General features: G+C 41.5%; 1 protein-coding gene across 1 annotated transcript in view; it reads left to right on the forward strand.

The window, feature by feature from the left end:
* GNA14 (G protein subunit alpha 14) overlaps positions 1-18475 on the forward strand; it is a 243691-nt gene that overhangs the window by 95441 nt on the left and 129775 nt on the right. The window lies entirely within an intron of this gene.

An 18475-nucleotide genomic window follows, 5' to 3' on the forward strand; every position in this document is an offset into this window, starting at 1 on the left:
CACCTGCCTCGGTAGAAATACATCAGAATGCGTCTTAGAGGTAACGATGTTGAGATTTTGTCTCATGAACTTTGGACTTGTCAGGAGAAGACCAGTCCCTGGAGAAGGAAAGTGGAGGGACAGCGGGAAAAAGAGGAAGGCCTGAAGATGATGGATTCACATAGTGGCTGCAGCAGTGGACTCAAGCCTAAGAGCAACTGTGAGGCTGGATCGGGCAGTGTTTCTTTCTGCTGTACCCAGGGTCACTGTGAGCACACTTAACAATAATCCCTTGCCTTCCTGTGTTCTTCCATCACTCCACGAAAGAGCATTCAGATGCCCTAGAGACACGGTGCGACCTGTTTGTAGCCAATCATTTGTTCAAAGGTTGATTGTATACCAATGGGAGGGGAAGCCTAGATATGTCCTCTTCGTGCTACCCTATTCTACAACCCCAATATCCTTTTTAAAAATTCATTTTTTGGGGGCTTGAACAACTCTTATGACAATCCATACATCCATCCATTGTGTCAAGTACATTTGTACATTTTCTGTCGTCTTCATTCTCAAAACATTTACTTTCTGCTTGGGCCCTTGGTATCAGCTCCTCTTTTTCCCTGCCCTCCCTACTCCCTCCTCCCTCATGAACCCTTGATAATTTATAAATTATTGTTATTTTGTTATATCTTACACTGTCTGATGTCTCCCTTCACCCACTTTTCTGTTGTCCATCCCCCAGGGAGGAGGTTATATGTAGATCCTTGTAATTGGTTCCCCTTTTCCACCCCACCTTCCCTCCACTCTCCTGGTATTGCCACTCTCAGCACTGGTCGTGAAGGGATCATCCACCCGGGATTTGCTGTGTTTCCAGTTCTAGACCAGTGTCCATCCTCTGGTCTAGCCAGATTTGTAAGGTAGAATTGGGATCATGATAGGGTGGGAAGGTGGGGAAGAAGCATTTAGGAATTAGAGGACAGTTCTATGTTTCATCATCACTACCCTGCATACTGACTGGCTCGTCTCCTCCGCACAACCCTTCTGTAAGGGGATGCCCAGTTGCCTACAAATGGGTCTTGGGTCCCCAATCTGTACTCCCCCTCATTCACAATTACTTGATTTTTTGTTCTTTGATGCCTGATACCTGATCCCTTCGACATCTCGTGATCACACGGGCTGGTGTGCTTCTTCCATGTGGACTTTCTTGCTGCTGAGCTAGATGGCCACTTGTTTACTTCAAGCCTTTAAGACCCCAGATACTATATCTTTTCATAGCCGGGCACCATCAGCTTTCTTCACCACATTTGCTTATGCACCCGCTTTGTCTTCAGCGATTATGCACCCGCTTTGTCTTCAGCGATCAGGTGAGCATCATGGAATGCCAGTTTAGTAGAACAAAGTATTCTTGCATTGAGGGAGTACTTGAGTGGAGACCCAATGTCCATCTGCTACTTAATATTAAACTTATAAATATATGCACGTAGATCTATTTCCCCATCCATAAATATGTATATTTATTTACATATGTACATGCCTTTATTTAGACCCCTATAAATGCCCTTTGCCTCCTAGTTCTTTCTTCTATTTCCTTTTACTTTCCTCTTGTCCCATTATCATGTTCAGCCTTCATTTGGGTTTCAGTAATTCCTCTCGGTTACATTATCCTTGATCATGCCCTACCAGGCCTCCTACACCCTCCTCACCACCGATTTGGATCACTTGTTGTTCCCTTGTTCCTGGGTTTGCTAATCCACTTCTTTTCTCACCACCTCCCCCTCTCCCACATCCCCCCAGAACCATTGGTTCCATTGTTTTCTCCTCCATATTGTTCATCCACCCAATATCCTTTTTACAGGAAAATTAAAATAAGACAGCTCCTTGGAAGCTATCAAGATTCCAAATAATTCTGAAACCAACTCCTAGAGTAACCTATAATCTAACACTAGCTAAAATAACAGCTCTAAGTATTTAGTTAACACCAAGAAGCATTGTCATAGGATTAATGATTTATACCTGCAATTCCTGACCACTTAGTTTTGAAGCTTCTAATGGACCAGTTGCTAAATTGTTTCAGCAGATCATTAAATTATGACCCCCAAACATTCAGGAATGCCTGTGTTCACCTATCTAATGTTATCTGACCTGGCTTCCTTTTAAAATGTGCAGCGCCCTGAGGATATACACAGTCAGCAAGCTTTTGCAAGATTTTCAAGGCATGGGATGCCTTTCAGACTAATTATTGCTTTAAAATATTTAGTTTCTTCGATAGGCCCCATTTCCTTGGCTAATTCATACTAATTTGATTTTATGTGTAGCCAATTTCATTATAAATTAGCTGTAATTAGAAAACTACAGGTTGTGATTCTTATGTAAATTTTTTTAAAAAACTTTGCATCACAGTCTGTAGACCTGTTTATTGCATATTAAAACAAAGCTGCCTCTCCTGAGTTACTTTTGGGGGGTCTGTGGAAATTAATGCTCCATTACATTTTTTTAAAACAAACTTTTTGTTGTGCACTGGTGGGGGCTTACATATCACTTTTGTCTTTAACAACTGAAATAACTTACCAACCTTCCCCATGACTTGCCTTTCCCACCCCCACCCCCACCCCCACCACTCCACCCTTTCCCGCCATGCCCCCTGACTCTCTAGTCTGTTACTTCCCTTTCTATATCCACCTGGGAGCCATCAAATTCTGTTTCTCCTGATATGAAAATCTTTTATATTTTTCTTATCAATGGCCTGATGCAATATTTGTCCTTTTGTGATGGACTAACTACACTCAGCACAATGTCCTCCAAATCCATCTGTGTCATGAGGTGCTTCACATTTTCATCATGTGTCTTTAGTGATGTATCCCCTTGTGTGCATGCACCAAAGTTTGTTTATCCATTTGGCGCATGGGGACTGCCAGGCAGCCAGACTGACAGGCTACTTTCATCTTCTTGCTGTTGTGAGTAGTGCTGCAATGGCCATGGGTGTGCATCTGTTACGTGTGCTGTGTTCTTCAGTTCTGCAGAGTATATTCCAAATAGCGGTGTTGATGGGTCACGTGGTATTTATGTCCCCAATTGTTGGCAAAGTGCCATGCCACTGTCCACCGTGGTTGTCTGTTGTACGATCCCACCGGGCGGGTATGAGGGTTTCATTGTCTCTGCACCTTCTCCAACCTTTGCTGTTTTCTACTTTTTTGAACTTTACTTTTAATGCTGGGTGAGGGGGTGTCCCATCGTTGTTTTGATTTCCATCTTTTGGATGGCCAGTGATTGTGAGAGCTTTTTCATATGCTTGTTGGCCATTTGAATGCCTTCTTTGATAAACTGTTCACTCATTACACATTCTGTCTAACTACATTTCCCACGTTGTCTTTCATTTCATAAAAGAGGGAAGTGTTAAAAGTTAGGAAAAGGTGTACATTTTGTCTGGCTAATTTTTTAGATTATTTTCTAGTCTAAATACTTTCGCTGACACTTAAAATATTCATCCTCTCTACAGACTAGTGTCTCCTTTTCTTTATAATTTTTTCTTATGAAAATGCTCTTGTTCTTATACTCATTGTTCCTTCTTCAATTCCTTGTAACTCAGCTGGTGAAAAAATTACCAACTGCAAAGGAAGCCCAATTTGTCGCTTTCAGAATAACTTTCTGCTAAATTTCCAAAGTTCCCATGGGCTACTATGCACCCAGGAGCATAATGATTACTGAGAGATTGGAGATGGAGGCATGGAATAGAGATAGAATTTAGCCAGGATTGTGGAGTTGAGAAAGATTTTATTGAGGCAGGGGAAGAATTCACAGGAGGGAAGGAAGAGCAGAGAAAGGGACGGGGGTGGGGGTGTGGGGGGGTGGGGGGGTGTCTTGAGCCCCCGGGCAGTTCTGAGACCCAATGAGTTCGGTCAGGAAAATCAAATTAGGTCAGGGAAATCGTGCCTGGCAGTGAGGCAGTGGGACATATACAGGGCTTGAGCCAAGGATGTATGTAATGATAAGAGTGAGGAGGACCTTCTGGTGCTGCAGTTGCAGGGTCTGAGTCAGGATGTGTTCTGTGAGTAAATCATCCTGGAACACCGAGGGAAGGGACTGTACTGAACTGAACCCGGAGAGATAAGGTCCTCGGAATGCTGGAGGCAGGGACTATACATTCCAGCTGTGGCCTTGAGAGGCCATGGGAGGGAGGGGTGCACACTCAGTCTAGCAGGCTATCTTTCGGAGGAGCTGGGAAAGAGGCTGCATGGTCCAGACTGGTCCCAAACAATTACATGTTGGTCTGCTAACTACAAGGTGAAAAGTTCAAAATCACCAGCCACTCCACAGGAGAAAGACAGGCTTTCCAATCCAACCCTGCCCTATATGAGTCAGAATCATCTGGATGACATTGAATGAAACTGTGCATCCTGCCCAGGTCTTGCCTAAGTCTTTTGGTCTTCGCCATCTCTCTCTGGACTCATCTGCAGTGTTGCTGGAATATACAGTGTTAATATACTTGAAGTAAGAGCACAGATCCCCTAGTGGGGTTTGCATTATAATACAGAGCTCATGTGGCGCTTCCAGGTACGCATTGAGCTGCTAACATCAAAGTTGATGGTTCTAACCCAGGAGAAGGTTGAGGTTGTTTTTGCCTATAAAGATTTACTGCCATGGAAACCTTACATAGTGTCACTATGGGTTGGAATCAACTCAGTGGCATTGCAGTGGGTTGTTGGTTGGGTAGCCTTATCCCTGAGAACGGATTTTGACTTTAGAACAGACTTATGTTAAATGCTAGTGTTTTTATGCTGTGGTTGGTGTGAAATTATAGTCCACTTTGTGAGCATTCATTTGCTCTTCTATAGAATAAGATTATGCTTGCTTCATATCTATATGACAATGAGAAAAAAGATATATAGATTGAAAAATCATTGACATTGACTAAGGGGTATTGAAGAAGAGTTGATGCACTTGAATCATGGTGCTGCTGAAGAATATTGAAAGCATCATGGACCAGCAAAACAACAAGCGAATCTGTCTTGGAAGGAGAACAGCTAGAATGCTCCTTAGAGGCAAGCATGGTTTCATGCCATTTGGAGTTGTTATCAAGTGGGACTAGTCCCTGGAGAAGGACATCATGCTCGGTAAAGTAGAGTGGCAGTACAAACGAGAAAGGTCCTTGGTAAGATGGATGGACACAGTAGCTGCAACCATGGGTTCAAACCGAAGAATGATTGTGAGCGTGGCACAGATTGGGTGGTGTTTCGTTTTGTTGCTCATAAGATCATTATGAGCTAGAACTGACTTGATGGCACTTAACAATAGCAACAGCAGAGTCCGTACCTTTGAATTTTGGTGTTGGCAAAGAATATTGACTATCATACACTATTTGAAGAGTCTTAGAAAAAATAAAACTGGGCCAGGGGGGAGCAGGAAGGGAGGGGGGAAAAGAGCAGCTGACACCAAGGGCTCAAGTAGAAAGCAAATATTATGAGAATAATGATGGAAACAAATGTACAAATGCGCTTGACACAATGAATGTATGTATGGATTGTGATAAGAGTTGTATGAGCCCCTAATAAAATGTAAAAAAAGAAAAGAGGAGAAAAAAAGAGAAAATGATTAGGGCAAAGAATGTACAGATGTGCTTTATACAATTGATGTATGTATATGTATGGATTGTGATAAGAGTTGTATGAGCCCATAAAAAAAAGAATAACTTATGCCTTCAGATGTTACAGGATTTAAGCCTTTGGACTTTAGTAGTAGAATCATCTCTAAAACTCAGAATATTTATTCAACATCTTGAAGACCCCTAAGTGTTTCCAGGCTGGATTTGTATATTTTACGGTAAAGATGGAAGACTAACCACTCTGTAGGGAGTTTTATGGCATCTGCTGAAATTTAAAACTCACAGGAAATCATGTGACAATATTTGCCTTTGAGAAGTATTCTGTATGTGGGCAAGGATTCACGTTTAATTGGATTTCTTAACCTTGGCACTATTGATAATTTGAGATGATTTTTTGCTGGGTGTGCCGGAGAGGCTATTCTGTGCACTGAGGAACATTTAGCATCATCCTTGACCTCTGCCCTTGGGATGCAAGGTACACATCCAAATTGTAACAGTTTTCCAGATCTTACCAAATTCCCCCTTTGGGAAAATTCACCGTGGATAAAAATTACTGGTGTATCAGTATGTTCATTGTGACGCCTTTTTTTTTTTTTGGTAATGCCCATTGCACTGTCCTAAATATGTCTTCATTTAGAGCAGTGTTGTTCAGTAGAAGTATAATGCAAGCCACATATAAGTTTATATTTTCTTTTTCTGTGTATTTATAGGAGAGAACTTTATGTACAAGAGCAAATAAATATTGAGAAAACATCCCAGCCCAATCCAGACCAGATCAAGTCCCTAAGTCTGATATTACCCATATGTCCGATACCAGTCTTTAAAGTCCTCTTCAGACTCACAAAATATGTGCAATGATGCCGAATGCAGGAAGATCACAGGCCAGTGGGTAGGAAGTCTTGTGGATGCAATGGTGGTAGAAGCATCTCAGCACAGGCAGGGGTCTCTCCATGTGGCTCCCCCAGCTCCCAGGGCTCTTTTACATCAGGGTAGCTTCATGTGGCTTCACTTCAGAAATGTCTCCCAGGGAGTGTGTTTTATATTTTGTAATATTTGCATTCATAAAAGAAAAAAATTATTACTGAGAAATTTTGCATCCTGCTGTGTTATGTATTCAAAACCCCATGTGTGTTTGATACTTTATAAACCTTAACAGATGAGCCTATAGTGACAAAGTTGCACTCTCCATAAAATTATATAGTCAGGAGTGGAAAACCAAAAGACTTCACAAATCATTCACTTAGAATCATGAGATCAGTTCTCCATTTTAACACATGGGAGTAACAATTTTTCAGGGACGAGGAAGTATCATTAAAACAAGGAAATCTGTTTCTCCTATTGCTGTAGTTCTGCTCGAATGTTTGGCAACCATAATGCCAGTGCCATGTGGGGTGAACCTAACATGATTACACTTGGCAAGTGAACCCCTCTGAGAGCAAGCATATTTTATACTGATCCGGGCTCAGTGTTTGTGTGGGATGCGGTTCTCTCACATTTCTCCCTCACTGAACACCTCTGCCCTTCAGAATGAACCAAATCGGTGTCTGACAGGACTCAGCCACTATCAGTCCTTTTCTGGGCTTTGCAAATATCCAGAAATTGCCGGATGTAGTGCATGCTCCATGTATTTGTCGTGGAGTTTAAAGGCTCCCCTTCTTGTCGCCTTGGAAACAGACTCACATCCTGAGGAAGCCGATTCAGTAGCTCGCTCCTAATGACAACACAAGAATGGTGTAAACCCCGAAGGGAAGAGCGGATCTTCACTAGGTTCCCTTGTGAAGCGCAAACATGTCCGCTGGCCCCACACGTCTCTGCAACCTGCCTTTGTCCTGGACATCGTTGCTGTGCATGGCACCAGTGTACGGTGATGTTTTAATCTCCTTCCTCTGAATTATTTCAGTTGCGCGAGCAACCAGTGCTGGGCGGTTTCAAGAACATTTGACCATGGGCACCTATTTCCTTTTGGGATGGTGATAAAGCAAAGCCAAGGATCTAAACCAACAGGATGACACCCAACAGCAACAAGGGTCACTAGATCGTAAATGAAAGGAGCTGCAATCAAATTTTAACTTCCTGCGGAACTCGGCAGACTTTGGGCCTCTACACAAGCCCTGCCTCAATGCAAGAACACTTTGTTCTATTGACCTAACATTCTGTGATGCTCACCCTTCTGACACGATCGCTGAAGACAAAATGGGTGCATAAGCCAATGTGGTAAAGAAAGTTGATGATGCTCAGCTATTAAAAGATACAGCGTCCGAGGTCTTAAAGGATTAAAGTTAAACAAGTGACCATCTAGCAGAGAAGCAAGAAACCCATATGGAAGAATCACACACACCTGTCTGATCACAAGGTGTCAACGAGATCAGGTAACAGGCATCTGAAGACTCAAAAGAAATAATCATATTGTTGAGAATGAGGGAGGTCGGTGTGGAGATCCAAAGCCCATCTGTAGACAATTGGACATCCCCTTACAGAAGGGTCACAAGGAAGAGATGAGCCAGTCAGGGTGCAATATAGCACTGAGGAAGCATACAACTTTCCTCTAATTCTTTAATGCTTCCTCCCCTCCACTATCATGACTCAAATTCTACTTTACAAACCCAGCTAGACAAGAACATGTACACTGGTATAGATAAGAACTTAAAACACAAGGAGCCCAGGACAGATGACCCCCTCAGGACTAATAATGAGAGTAGCGATACCAGGAGGGTATATATGTGAGCAATTAGATAGTCAGCAGTTAATTGATGGAGATCAAGAAGCTAAGTTTCTTATTCAGAGTTTAGGCTCAGAGGGATTTGTGGAGTCCTGGTTCAGAATCTAGAGACAAGCTATGTCTTCTGGTTGATGTCAACGTGTTAAAGAACAAACGGCTCAAAATCAAGCTCGAAGGCAAGAGAAGAAACAGCTGCACTTTCTTGAGGAGGACCAAGTACTTAGCATCCTTTTGCTTAGGTGCTCAGGGGAAGTCGTTATCTTTCCTCGGAGAGAAAGCGTTGAATTAAGACCATGAAGCTTCTTTAGAGTGACAGAAGTAAACAAAGGTGGTTGAAAGTCTTGAAAAATCCTTTTTGAGTTCATTTTTAATTTTTAAAATAGGCTTCTTCTAATTTTATATAGATGACAGCTCCAGTCCTCATCCTCTCCCTGGCCTTTTGTGGTGGTGTCATGGGCTGTGACGCAAGCCACAGGGCCTGAGCTTTCCTTATCTGGACAAGCTCACTGCCTGGTGCATTTCTTAGAAATGATTTTGATGTCATACAATTTAAGTACTGACAGGGAGTCCCAGGAGCCTCGTAGTAGAAGTTCCACTTGGTAACTGTGTCATATGAGAAACTAAGTGTATTAATCAAAGCTTTAAATGCTTTAAAATTATTTTTAATTACCTGTAGCATCCAATTTCTATTATGAAACATTAAAAATAGAGTAATTGAAAGAATGATTCCCTTTCACTGTCCACCTAAATTCAATAATTATAAACATTTTTCCTATTTGTTTTAGTATCTATATCTTTCATCTATTTATCCTGTTTTACTGAACCATTTGAAAGTGAGACAGACTTCAGGGCATAGCACTTCTAATGCTTCAGTAGGTGTATCTCCTGGGAGTTAAGAACACACCTAGGAATGTTAAAAATTCAAATTTTATTCGAATGCCTTCTGAATTCTGAATGATTGTTTTCTAATTACATACCCGTGTAAAAGCCGAATGTGCTGAAAAACTGGGGTTCGGCTTATACACGGGTCAGTGGTACCCCAGCGAGGTATAACATCTCGTGGGTGATTGCCGTTTCTCGGCTGTTCATTCAAAGCCCCGCTGACACTGCAGGGCTTTGAATGTTTTACTCACATCTAACCAATCAGAACCGTCCTATGACGTGGACTGCGCCAATTCGCAGAAGCACCCGTAGTGATTCACTTACGCCAGCAGCTGAACTGGTAAGGATGTGTCTGTGACTGCGCTCCGTCTCTCCCCTCTGGTCTCTGGTTAATTCACATCCTACATTTCCCACCCTAGGCTTATTACCTGGTTTCCCAGGTAATAATTAGGTACTTCTTCGGCTTAGACTCGGGTCGGCTTATATTCGAGTATATAGGTAGTTTACTAGTGTAAACCCTGGAAGGTCAGGACACAGAGAGATTTCCGGGGCAGGAGGACTGTAAGGAGAGATGAGTAAAATGCAGGAAGCAGTCGAGGCCCGGGGTAGTTGGGAGGCCTTGCAAAAAGCCATTTGCCTTTCTGACTTACTGGTGAAATGATGGGAGTGGGTGAGATTGACCCAATGGTCCCTTCTGATTCCTGCTTGGGTAATACAGTGATCAATTACTAATGTCAAAAACATGCCAATGATGCCCTCCTTCATCCTTGATTAGGGTTATGATGGAAGCTAACGGCAGCTGGCCTGTCTCCTCTGAACTGACCATTTGTTAACTACTGGCCCCTGGTTCCACTGGAGGGACAGCTAAGTCATCTGAACTGAGCTTAGCTCCTGGATCATTTCTCCAGACTATCTTGTTTCGCCTTCATATTTTTCTTAGTCATTGAAGAGATGGTTTCATCCTCTTCCATAAAGGTTCCCTAATGTGGACTATTCAGTATTCTTTGGTAACCAACATTCATTCGTAATGAAATATTGTCTGAGGAGTTGTGGGGTGAGAGTGCTCAACATAATGTCTGTAGTTAAACTAGAACATGAAAAGACAAACAACAGGAAAGAGCAAGGCGGTCTTCTCTGATTTCATTTAGATTTTGTTGGGGGCACACCGTGTCCTGGTTTTCACATCTGTGGGCCATCAGCACACATAGGTATCATAAATTTGAATGACGAGTCTAACTTGGCCCACTCATTGTGTTCTCACTGCACTGGTTGCTGCTGTCTCTTACACTGTCATCTTCCTATTTTTCGCGCCTGTGTCCTTTTCTGCCCTCTCCCCTTCTCCTGCCTTTTCTCTTCATTCATTTATTCATTATGCATGTGCTGCCTGCCTCCTTCTACCATATTGGAGAGGTGGGGATAGAGGCTGCTGTGAGGGACACCCCCACACAATCGATTTGGTTCCAAATCAGCCACTTTTAAAGCAAACAAACTTGGTAATTCCCATTGAGTCAATCCTCTGTGCATCATAGATTTTCAGGGGCTGAATTCTGGAAGTAAATAACCACACCTTTCTTCCAAGATGTTCCTGGTTGGATGCAAAGAACTTCTGATTTTTGGTTATCAGCTGAGCATAGTAACTGTTTGTATGTACCACCTATTTCCTTCTTGCAGAAGGACCATGACCTTGGAGACCCTATTGATCTTCAGAATGGGGGGAAAATGTGGATTGAGGAGGCACCAGATGGACTGGGGGATGTGTTTCTCACAAGGCCATTGCCAAAGAAACTGCTGATTCAGAAAACCAGTCAGCGGCTGGTTGGAGAGATTAGAGAAAAGGAAATGTTCCGAGCACACAGTTGGGCCTAACTTGGATTGTGGAGAAGGGAAAGGCTCAGTTCTGCTTGACTTGTTAGCATGCAGATGGCGATGGTGGCCTGATAATGATCATATTCATGGGAGGTGATTTTATTCCATTCTAAAATATTTTACCTTTGACGCCTTAAAAAAAAAAAAACCAAAACCTTTCCAAGCCATCATACTCAGGATAGGGGGTCACTTTCATCAATAATATCTGTAAATTCTGTCATGACTCCCTTTCCTTTCCCATGCCACCTCCCCCTAGCACATATAAGTACCCAGTTCCAGGTATCTAACATGAATTCTTTGAAGCCACGTGACATAGAGCAACACATTTTGAGTGTCCTTAAAAATAAAAATTTAAATAAATTGTCCTGTTCTTATAAGACCCATTTTGTATTGCTCCCCACTCATGACCGCTCTCTAGAATCCATCTATATTGCCATAGTATAGATTCAGTTAACTCTTTTTTACTGCAGTAAAACATTTCAAACTTAAGCCTTTGTTAAAAATTAAAGAATTTTACTGTAGGATTGTAAGTTCAGCTTAAATAAGAGGGAAAATAAAGTGAAAGCAATTCACTGATTACCCCTCTGAGTGATTCAGTAACAAAGATTATGGAAACAGAACCCACAGACATAAAGGACTGATTAAAGGGTGTCGTGATTGGTTGATAATTACATGAAGTTTTATATCCAGTTACTAATAAAAATTACAAAGAACTGTTATTGGGCACTGGGAATAAAATGTGGAGGAAAATTGTAAGAGATAGACCATGGCTACCCACAATTTTCCAGGAACAGTAAAAAAAAAAAATCTTTATAACACAACTTGATACCGACAGTCCTGTTTTAATCTATGTGCCACAAATCAACTCGACAACTAGTCAGAACTCTTGAGCTATTTAGAAAATATTTTTAGACTTGTGAAGTAGATATGACATCTGAGCAAAGACTAGTTTAGTAAAATGTAGTCAAATGTGAGTCCGTGAAATGGGGTCAAGTCTACACTTTAGCTAGAAGCTTGTTAGCCATGGAGAATTTATTGGATTTCAGAATGTTTTTCATCACTCCCCCTTTGATAAAGAATTTCTTTACAAATTTACTAATCACTACTGTAAAAATGCCTTCTTAACATGGACCTAATTTTTTTAATTAATCATTTTATTGGGGGGCTCTTACAAATCTCGTATCAATCCATCATTCAGTTGTATTAAGCACACTTGCACATATGTTGCAAACATTTCCAAAACATTTTTCTTTCGACTTGAGCCCCTGGTATCACCTCCTCTTTTTCCCCCTCCTTCTCCACTCTCATGAATCCCTGATCAATTATATGTTGTTATTTTTATTTTGTATCTTACACGACTGTTGTCTCCCTTCACCCACATTTCTGTTATTCGTTCCCCTCGGGGTGGGGGGCTATATAGTCAACCCATGATGGGTTCCCTCTTTCTCCCTCTCCCCCTCCCCCATTCCCTCCTCTCATGATATCGTTACTCCCGCACAGTTCCTGAGGGTGCTCTCTATCCTGAATTCCATGTGTGGAGAGCCCTTATCTGTACCAATGTGTGGATTTGTGAGGTAGAATGGGTCATGGCAGTGGCGGGGAGGAAGCGCTCAGGACCTAGAGAGATGATGTGTGTGTCGGGGCTATACTGTACCCTTCCTTGTAACCTTCTGTGGGGGGATTGGACTTAACTGTTCTTGTGTTTAGATGGCTGTCTATTTAGAAATTGGCTTTTAAGACCCCACGTCCTGTACTGAAAGGATAGCTCAGTACCATCTGGTTTGCCCTTTTCATGTCGTGGTTTGGGCCTCTGCTTCAGGGATTTTCGAGGGTGAGGAAACCTGTAAAACCGAGTTGCGTTGGAAGGAGGATTTGACAAGGCAAGAGGACTTTCAGCCAGTGTTGTGTTTCTAGCCCTTTTGAGAATGAGCTTCTTTCAAAACATATAAAGCACTGCATTGCATGTGGAGGGCTTGATTGATGACAGAAACTCGACACACATTTCATAAAATAATTTGATTATACAGACAATTAGTACACTAACAACAGTTAAGATTAAACCACTTTTTTTCTTTCTGTCTTTAAAAAAATAATTTTATTGGGGGCTTGTACAACTCTTATCACAATCCATACATACATCCATTGTCCCAAGCACATTTGCATATTTGTTGCCATCATCATTCTCAAAACATTTTCTTTCTACTTGAGCCCTTGGTATCAGGTCCTCATTACCCCACTCCCCTCCCACTCTCCCTCCTTCATGAACCCTTGATAATTTATAAATTATTATTATTTTGTCATGTCTTATACTGTCTGAGATCTCCCTTCACCCACTTTACTGTTGTCCATCCCCCAGGGAGGGGATTATATGTAGAACCTTGTGATCAGTTCCCCCTTTCTATCCCACCTTCCCCTTATCCTCCTGGTATCTCTACTCTCATTATTGGTCCTGAGGGGGTTATCTGTCCTGGATTCCCTGTGTTTCCAGTTCCTTTATGTATCACTGTACATCCTCTGGTCTTGCTGGTTTGGTAAGGTAGAATTGGGATCTTGATAGTGGTGGTGAAGGAAGCATCAAAGAACTAGAGGAAAGTTGTATGTTTCATCATTGCTGTACTGCACCCTGACTGACTCATCTCCTCCCCAATAACCTTCTGTAAGGGGATGTCCAGTTGTCTACAGATAGGCTTTGGGTCTCCACTCCGCACTCCCCCTCATTCACAATGATATGATTTTTGTTCTTTGATGCCTGATGCCTGATCCCATCGACACCTCATGATCACACAGACTGGTGTGCTTCTTCCATACGGGCTTTGTTGCTTTTCAGCTAGATGGCCGCTTGTTATCTTCAACCCTTTAAGACCCCTGATGCTATATCTTTTGTTAGCCAGGCACCATCAGCTTTCTTCACCACATTTGCTATGCACCCACTTTGTCTTCAGTGATTGTGTCGGGAAAGTGAGCATCATGGAATGCCAATTTAATAGAACAAAGTGTTCTTGCATTGAGGGAGTATTTGAATGGAGGCCCAATGTCCATCTGCTACCTTAATATTAAACCTATAAATATATGCCCATAGATATATTCCCCATCCTCATATATAGATATATTTATATATGTACATGCCTGTTTTTAGAACTCTATGAATGCCCTTTGCCTCCTAGTTCATTCTCTGTTTCCTATTACTTTCCTCTTGTTCCACTATCATGTTTGGCCTTCATTTGGGTTTCAGTAATTCCTCTCAGTTACATTACCCCTGATCAAGCCCTACCAGGCTTCCTACACCACCCTTTGCTTCCTAGTTCTTTCCTCTATTTCCATTTTCTTCTTAACCCACTATCATTTTCAGCCTTCATTTGGGGTCAGTAATTTCTCTCGGTTACATTGCCTTTGATCAAGCTTTACCAAGCCTCTTACATCCTCCTTGCCATTGATTTTGGATCACTTGTTGTTCCCTTGTCCCTGGGTTTGTTAACACCACTTCCTTTCCCCTTCCTCCCACTCTCCCATGTTCTGCCAGAAGCATTGGTCCAGTTGCTTTCTCCTTCAGATTGTTTATCCCACCTATCTTATCTAGATAGACCTGCAGAGATAATATGCACCAAAAAAAGACAGAGCAAAACAAAGCAACAAAAGAAAACAAAACAACAAGTACAAGAACAACAACAAAATAAATGACAAAAAAGAAAAGCCTGAAAATAGTTCAAGGTCTGATTTTGACCTTTAGGAGTGATTAAACCACATTTTTATGCCATTGGGTAATCAACTGAAAATGTCAAAGTTAGAGCGTGAGGGTGCATGTTTAGGATTCATATGGAACCCGGCAGCTTTTTGTAAAATGTTCTCTATGCCTTGTTCCATCTTTCCAGCAGCATTTATCCAAGTAAAACAAGAAGTGTTATTAATTGCAAGACTGTTGGATCATAAGAAAGTCAAGAATTATGCTGTTGCCTAAGACAACTTTAGCTAAACATGTCAGCTTCTTGCTGCCCTGCAATAGCATCTGAAATATCATTAGCTCTTTCTTTCATAGTGTCTGATATGTCTCATACAGCTCTTCATCCATCAGTGAAGGAGAATCATGACCTAAGAATCATGTTTTCCAAGTCAGAATGAATCCAGGGCTGAAGTAACTATAAGTACTTTTGACGTCCCAGCAATATCTCACTAGGATATTCAAGTTGTTAGGCTCAGTGTTTAATTTCACTATAGGAATTAATATCTAAAGGAGCTCCCATATGACCTATCATGTTCCATCCATCTTAACAATATAAAACCCTAAGTGTGAAGTTCAATATTTGGTCTTGGTGCCTTCTTTCTGGGAAATTTGACACTCCACGTAAAAATACATAACTATACAGAGCATAGCTCATATTATTCCTGGGATAATTTCGTAGGGAGTGAAGACTTTGATTAGCCGCTCAAATCTAGGTTCTGTGTTTACAAATGGGCTGCTCTTCAATCATTTGAGGGTATTGGCAACTGATGGAAAGTGGGAGATGAGTTCTTGTTAATCCAATCAGAGGTCAAGGAGTAGCTGGATGATGGAGAGTCTGTAGGATATTCTCTATGTTGGATTGAATAGTTAATTTGACAAACCAGAGGAGCTATTCTGCATAGCCTAAAGTGGGCTTGTGTGTGTGATGTAAGACAAACCCTCAAATGTTTCTGAACCTGGTTGACTGGTAAAGATTAGGTTAAATTAAAGCATAGTATCTGAGGTTGGGTAGTAATCTATGATGATGTCATGTGTGACATGTAAGGGGTGCTTAAAGGTGATATTGTAGTTAGTGGTATCAGGGGTACGCAGTTCCAGTTTAGTAAGGGAGAAGCTAACTGATCTGAATTTTTATGTACAATTGTTGGAGAGGACTGGCACCTAGGACATTATCTTTACAAACATTAAAGATGGTTATAATGTGTAGTAAAGCAATGCTGAGAGTTAGTGTCATAATGTAAAAATATTATCAAAATTAAGTGTCAGGGGAGCCAGCCCCTAAAAAAAATCATCACAGGCCTGGCAGTTGCAATTGTACAGCGATAATACATAAAGATTACAATGAAGTCACAGAGAATAGTAGAGATAGGAGAGAGAGTGAAATGAAGGAGTCAGGCACATTTCATAGTAGCATGCTCACTTCAGCCCCGCTTGGTGGTCCATGTGAGGATGTAGAAGGTGGGAATGGCAGCAGAGAGAGAGAGAATGATTTATTACTAAGACTTATATATCTTTTGGAGGGTGTCAAAGCCCCATGATTTACAGGTAAAGACATACATCACAGGAAGGGGTTGCACTATAGGCAATACAATAATGGGAGGGGGGTGATCTAGGGGTCTACATGCAATAGGAAGGGGAGGATTTGGGGGTACACATGTGACAAGATGGGCAGATCCTAGATTCAGGATGGCAGCCCAACTTTGGATGTCACTGAGCAGGTTTGACCACTTCTCTGGTTCTCCATGGAAACAATCACTATCCTTATCAGTAGGGAGTGAGCCCCACCTACAGTGGACCACACAGTAGTCTGATGGCTGAATGCCTTCAGGGAGAATGTTTCTAAGCATCTGGCCTCCCACCATGTGCTGGCAAACAGCCTCTAAGGTTTGACATCTCCTTGGGGGAGACAAAGCTGAAGACCAGTCTTTGTATATCCCACAATTAAGTATCAAAAACAATAGTTGGGCTAAAACACTTACCTGCAAAGGTAAAGATACAAAGTTAAAGCAAGGGATAAGGCCACAATAAGGTGATGCCCAAAAGCATGACTATGAGGATGAAGCAAATACTAGCAATTGTCTGCATGAAAAGTTCTTGCCCCTTAATAAAATGTGTGCAACAAGGCAATTTCAAAAGCAGTGATCATTAAACAGGGTCCTGCAATCTGAAGAGTTGTTCTTGTTCTGTGGTCTTGAGTGAAACTGGTTACATAAGGTATAGTCATCTGCTTCTGGCCAGTAGGATGCTTACATTTCAGTTTAGACCAGTGGTTCTCAACTCTCCTAATGCCATGACCTTTTGATAGAGTTCCTCATGTTGTGGTGACCTCCCCAACATTATTATTTCCATTGCTACTTCATAACTGTAATTTTGCTACTGTTAGGATATATTTTCATTGTTACAAATTGAATATGAAGCATAGTGATTAATAACAAAACAATATGTAATTATATATTGTGAATGATTTATTTCTAATGACAAATAAATGATATTTTGTCTTGAAGCATGGTGTAGCATGGGTAACAGTCTTCACATCGGGGGTACTTGTATGTGGGCGTATCTGCATGTTGGGGGACCCGCCTGGAGATGGATAGAAGAGTGGTGTCTTGGTTCCTAAGACCTTCAGATATATGTGTTTTCCAATGGTCTTAGGTGACCCCTGTGAAAGTGTCATTCGACCCCCAAAGGGGTCTAGACGGACAGGTTGAGAACTGCTGGTTTAGACCCTTAATAGCTTGGATAGTCCAAGCAGGTGTTTTAGTCTTATTTAAGGGGATAGGGGGATACACATCGTAATCCCCTGTAATGTAACAGAACAGGGCTAATGAGAAAGATAAAATATAGCCCTTCCCAGTGAGGCTCAATTCAGTCATCCAAATGGTTCCTTTTCCAGTATACTTGGTCACTTAGTTCAACAGTAAGTACTATAGGTAATTCTAAGTTTTGATTATTAGTGACATCTTTAACTTGTGCAGGGAATAATTAAAGATTGGCAGTATTTCAAAAGTTCAGGCTGGGTTACCCTGAAATCATAGTGAGTTGAAAAATACAGGGAAGCCATAGGCCATGTGATAACAATTTTTATGGAGTTAATTTATGGGGTTCAAATGTAGGAGTTTTTAAATTTAGAAGGATCAAGAGAAGCACCTTATTTTTAGATACATTTTAAGATGTCCATAACCTGGCTCCTTGAAATTTTATTGTGCTATTAATCCTCTCTACTGAACCAGAGGATTTAAGATGGTGAGGGAAATATAAGCGCTGGAAACTAGGAAACATTCTACAATTGCTTAATGACATATGCAACAAACTGGGCTCCTCTGTTACTGCAAAGCTGCCAGTGCTCCCAAGTAGGAGTTATATATTCAGGAATAGTTTTAGTAATAAATATTGCTATAGTATGATGACTTGGAAAAACCTCTATTCAGTGAAAATTTACAAATCACAACGAACACAGAGCCATGTGAAGGTGGAAGTTATATAAGATAAAGTTGCCATTTGAACAACAAAGAGTATTTTCCAGGTGGGCCTGGACAACAAAGAGTATTTTCCAGGTGGGCCTGGACAACAAAGAGTATTTTCCAGGTGGGCCTCTAAGAGGCTTCCTGGGGCTATCACAGGCACAGATAGAACAGTGATAGGTGAAATGGCCAGAGTTTCATAAAGTTGTTCCCGTCAATCATTACATCTCATCCTAAATGGGAGCCTGCATAAA

This window comes from Tenrec ecaudatus, chromosome 10 (assembly GCF_050624435.1).
Source record: "Tenrec ecaudatus isolate mTenEca1 chromosome 10, mTenEca1.hap1, whole genome shotgun sequence".
NCBI classification, from domain to species: Eukaryota; Metazoa; Chordata; class Mammalia; order Afrosoricida; family Tenrecidae; genus Tenrec; species Tenrec ecaudatus.